At 33.7% G+C, this 5,650-nt stretch overlaps 1 pseudogene; it reads left to right on the top strand.

Moving 5' to 3' along the window:
* The first annotated feature begins 1,359 nt into the window (after positions 1 to 1,359).
* LOC140889548 (subtilisin-like protease SBT4.3) lies at positions 1,360 to 4,201 on the top strand (annotated as a pseudogene).
* The last annotated feature ends 1,449 nt before the right edge of the window (positions 4,202 to 5,650 follow it).

The raw sequence follows: 5,650 nt of genomic DNA, 5'->3' as shown, positions 1-5,650 counted from the left end.
AAAAAAGGTGTGGAGGCTTACACGAAAAGGGAGACAAACAAGAGAGAGCCGAGATTGAGAGAATTGTGCGTACACTTTGAAGATTTCTAAAGCTCGGGTTTTCGACTTTGTTCGTGTTACTTTACTTGATCGACTTGAAGGTTTTGAGAGCATAGAAGATTGGATCGTCGGTGTTGTTGGTGTCGTGTTTAGTCGTCAAGCATCATCTTCTTACTTTGTTTTTGATTCCATCTCACATAGAATTTTTAGTAGATGTTTTATTTTTTATTTTCTCACATGTTTTTGAGAAAATTGTCTTTTACAATAATTCACTAGTTTTAAGGTTTTGTAAACTCTTTGATTTAATTTTTTAGAGAAAGTTTTGCTCTTAGGCATTGCAATAGTATTTTATACTCTTGCTTAAATATTTGAGTCTGTTTATTTGGTTGATTGTTTATTTTATTCACGTTTTCATAAATTTCGCTGCATGTTAGGATATATGTTGCCAACATCTATTGACAACATCTGAATCTGTTTTTGATAGCAACCAATTATTCCTTACAGTAAACTTTCATCCTTGATGTATATATTTTTATTATTTAAGTTTTTTATGTTATTGAATTTAAGTTTTTATACATTATCTTTGTTTTTTTGTCAATTTTAATTTGTTTGATATAGTACTGGCGTGATATTGATGTGTTCAATACCATAAAAATAATTTCAATTAAAAATTAAAACTATAAAATGACCAAAATTGCCCAAAAAAATTGAGTAATGCTAGATGTACACCTTAGTATACACCATGATTTACACCCTTACTTATTACAAAAATTTTTTTGATCAACTAGATATTTATTTCTTATCATGGGTAGTTTTTTACTTAATGAGAGAAATAATGAAAAATTTAAGTAATGATGTAAACTAAGGTGTAAATATAACATTTTTTAAAAAAAATTAAGAAGTGGAACAACAATTCATTTTATATTGGACAAAAAATTGCAAAATGTCGAATATAGAAGATAGAAAACCCAATTTTCCAATAAGAAAACAGAACATCATTTTTGAGAATATATGAGATCCAAAACAAGGATACAGTTGTGTCAATGCAGAAAATCATAATGAATTCAATTAATAGCTAGAGTCAACCTCATGAAATCAAATCAGCTGAATCTTATTATAGAATAAAAATTTCATTCTATTAAAGGATGTCAAAAGGCTAACACAATCAGACAAAGACACATTCATAAATCAAAACTGGGGCATTGTTTCACATTTCAATCCTTCAACAATGCACAGAGCAATGCAATCTCTCAAACTTTCCTCTGTTTTGTTTGTTCTTTGTGTTTTGTGTCGGATAATATGTTGTCATGCTTCAGACCAAGAAAGAAAGATTTACATAGTGTACATGGGACAGATCGGGGAGAACGAAGAATCGTCATCTTCCACATACCACTCGAGCATGCTTCAAGATGTTGTTGACAGCAGGTATCGTAAACTTGTGTAACAATTTCCCATTCATTAAAGATATGGGATTTGTAGAAAAAAAAAATCAAAGTTTTTGTTTTCTTGATCTGTGCTCGTTTCTCGAAGGTTTCATGGTCAATCATTAATCCGAAGTTACGATCGGAGTTTCAATGGTTTTGTTGCCTATCTCACACATGAAGAGCAGGAAAAGTTGGCGAGTACGTAAACTTCTGTCTTTGATCCGTTTTCACATATTTTGTCTTCTTATCCTAAAAGTGCTTTTCATTAAAATATAGAATGGATAAGTTGCATGTAAGTGCATTTAATGTCTTAAGAATGAAATTCAGGTAAGGAAGAAGTGGTATCGATTTTTCCTAGTAAAGCTCTTCAATTACAAACAACAAGATCATGGGATTTCATGGGACTCCGCGAAAATTTTCATCGAAATCCAACTGTGGAGAGCGACACGATTTTTGGGGTCATTGACACCGGAATATGGCCGGAATCAGAGAGTTTCAGTGACAAAGGCTTCAGCCCTCCTCCCAAGAAATGGAAAGGAGCGTGTAAAGGAGGACAAAATTTCACCTGCAACAAGTAAATTAAACCATTTTGTCACCGCCATGTCCTTTCTGTTCTTGAGAAGTTGACAAATCTGTTTTGTGAATGCAGCAAACTAATCGGAGCCCGGTATTACAACTCCTTCAAGCTTTTGGATGAATCGGCAAGGGATGAAGAAGGCCACGGATCTCATACGGCGTCTACTGCAGCTGGGAACATGGTTAAAGACACCAGTTTTTATGGCATTGCTAATGGGACTGCAAGAGGAGGCATGCCGTTGGCTAGAATCGCTGCATATAAAGTTTGTTATCCTGATCTGGGTGCCAGTCTTCAGATATTTTAGCTGCGTTTGATGATGCTATAGCTGATGGAGTTGATATCATTACCGTCTCTATCGGACACTCTCTTCCACGCACATTGGATAAGGACGAGGTTGCAATCGAATAATTTCATGCTTTACAAAAGGGTATTTTAGTAGTACAATCAGCAGGGAATAACGGGCTTAGTGGGATCACAAGCGTCGCTCCATGGATTTTCACGGTTGCGGCTAGCATTACTGATAGAGGTATAATCACCAAAGTGGTTCTTGGGAATGGAACTTCAATTTCGGTATGCATGTTCTTAAAAATATAAGGAATCATACCTTAAATTCTGAGATCCCATTTTGATTAAATTTTACGTTATCTTACAGGGAAAATCGATCAATGCTTTCGATTTCAAGGGGAAGAGTTTTCCCTTGGCATATGGGCAAGAAACCTCAAGCGGATGCACCGAACCAGATGCTGAGTTTGTTAACTAACTTTCCATTCGTTGTTACAAAACATACACTTTATTTTTAAAATTTTCTGTATGAAAATTTCAGGTCTTGCTCAGCAGATTGCTTGGATAAAACAAAAGTAAAAGAAAAGGTTGTGCTTTGCAACAAAGACATCGGCTTGGCAGAGGCATTCCCGCTGGAGCGGTTGGTGCAGTTCTACCGCTGATAACATCACCTAGTGATGTTTCCTTCATTGTTCCAATCCCCATTTCTTCTTTAAGTTTTCCACACTTCCATGACATAAAAAGGCTACTTCAACTCCACAAAGTACTGAACCCCTGTCACATCTCATTCAAAATTCCATGGAATATCTTGGGTATGACAATATCTTACTAATAAATGCAGAAATCACACCGTGCAGATACTCAAGAGCGAACTTGTGACGAATCTTAACGCCCCTTCTATTGCTTCCTTTTCTTCAAGAGGCCCAAATATCAATTTTCTAAATATTTTGAAGGTACGTGTAGTAAAAATTTACGGCCATTACAACATTTCAAAGAATGTGTATATTATTAATACAGGGGAATGAAAATGTATACGCAGCCTGATGTAACAGCCCCTGGAGTTGAAATCTTAGCAGCATTCTCACCTTTAGCTTTACCATCAGAAAACTCAAAAGATAAGCGATCCGTGAATTATAGTATATTATCCGGAACATCAATGTCTTGCCCTCATGTCGCTGGCGCGGCTGCATACGTTAAATAATTCCACCCCGATTGGTCCCCTTCTGCAATCAAATCAGCTCTCATGACGACTAGTGATTTAACTGAAATTTAAAGATGGTGTAGTCTGATCATCTTTGCTTTTGTATGCTAACTCTTTTTTTATTCTCTCTTTTCTTTTCTTTTTTTGAATGCCACCAATGATCCATATGGAGAGTTTTCTTACGGAGCAGGCCATATCGATCCCATCAAAGCTGATGACACTGGCCTCGTGTATGAGATCACGGCCGAAGATTATATCAAATAACTTTGCAACTCTAGCTATGATGCGTCAAGGCTTAGCAAAATAATAGGAATAAGCATCATATGTCCGGACAAGAAATCGACATCCAACGATCTGAATTATCCAGCAATGACATTTCCATTCTTTCCTAAAAGTTTTGAGAGCACACAATTCTTAGCACAGTTCAACAGAACATTAACAAATGTAGGATCCACAAATTCAACATACAAGGCAATCACCAGCACTAGTTTGGATTATAACATCACCGTGACGCCTAGCGTTCTCAAATTTACGGCACTGAATCAAAAACAATCATTCGTATTGTCAATTAATGGGAAGATAGAGAAAATGATATCTGCATCACTAGAGTGGTCCGATGGTGTTCATAGTACTGTCAGGACTCCTATCGTAGTATATAATAGGAATTACCTTATTTAGACCAATTTGTATCTACTTACCAACAATAAGCTAATGCTTATTACATGGATAAGGTGGGATATATGGCTGCTTTAATTTTTCCCTGTAATAATAATATAAACTTGATTTAAGTTATTATTTGCAATTATGTGTACGTGTATTTATTTTTTCATTCATCCTATAAATTAAGGGCAACTTGTAGATAACTCCCTAAATCAAACATAACTTTCAATTTACTCCCTATATTTGTCTTTCCGAAAATGCCCTTGTCGTTATTTTAATCATTATTATTTCTTGAATTATCAAATGTGGAATTGGATTCAAAATCTGATTCACTTGATTCATCAAGATAATAAATATTTTCATCGTCGGATGAAAATTCAATTGTTTCTACGGGATAGAATCCAATAGTATATATTTCTTCAAGAAGTTTAATTTTATTTTTCTTTTCGTTTTGTTTTGGACATTCATTCGCATAATGTCCTTCTTTGTTGCACAACCAACATGTGCAATTCTTTCCTTTACCCTTTGGGCAAGGTGGTTTTTTGTTATCAAACTTTTTATAAAATTTTCTTTTATAAGGTTTTCTGAAGAAATTCTTTTTAAATTTCTTTTTCTTATAGGGAATAAATTTCTTATTAAAAGATTTATAAGGTTTATTAAATTTATTCTGTTTTTGTCGTTTTAAATATTTGTGTGACATGTTTGTTTTGCAACCGTATTCTTTTACTGTGAATTCCATTTTGTCACAACAAAGTTTATTGTTTTGTTTGTAGGATTTATAGATTCTTTTATTTAGTGTTACTTCATGACATTTTTTTGTTATTATGTCTTTGATGAATTTAATAGCTCCTCCTAAAGTTTTAGCATAAGGACTAGTTAAGAATTCATCTTTACTGTTTATAGGTATATTAGGTATTTTATTAAAGATACTTAGTTTATAATGTTCCTTTTTATCAGCATCTATTAATTGATAATAGTTTGTTTCATAATCACAAATAAATTCTTCTAAGTAACATAAATTGCATAATTTAATATTATCTAAAATAAAGATTGCTCTATTTTGTTCTTTGTTCTTAGCTACCAAATTAGAATCATTATTAGAAACTCCTAAAAATTCTTGGTACAAGGCATCAACAAATAGTTCGAAATATCGATGTCCTGTCATTCCTTGTGGTAGATTAGTAATTACTAGGTTTTCAGCCCAAGTTCTTACTGCTCCTACCAGTGTCATTTTTATCATCCCATGAGTTAAAACTTGAATATTATCACTTTTGTCTAATAATGGTGTTAATTGAATTTGTACTGATAGTTCATTTGCCCAATGATCTATCTTTGATTTTCTTTCTTTGGCTATTGAACAACCTAAATCTAAGATATTCTGTTTCACAAATCCTGATGTTTTTGATTCTCTAAGAATATCTCTAACATCTTTATAAGATCCAGAGTATTGGTCTCTGTTATATTTAA

Source organism: Henckelia pumila, chromosome 3, assembly GCF_033568475.1.
Source record: "Henckelia pumila isolate YLH828 chromosome 3, ASM3356847v2, whole genome shotgun sequence".
Classification (NCBI taxonomy): domain Eukaryota; kingdom Viridiplantae; phylum Streptophyta; class Magnoliopsida; order Lamiales; family Gesneriaceae; genus Henckelia; species Henckelia pumila.
Note: the sequence above shows the minus strand (reverse complement) of the source record. Positions and strands in the feature narration are given on the sequence as shown.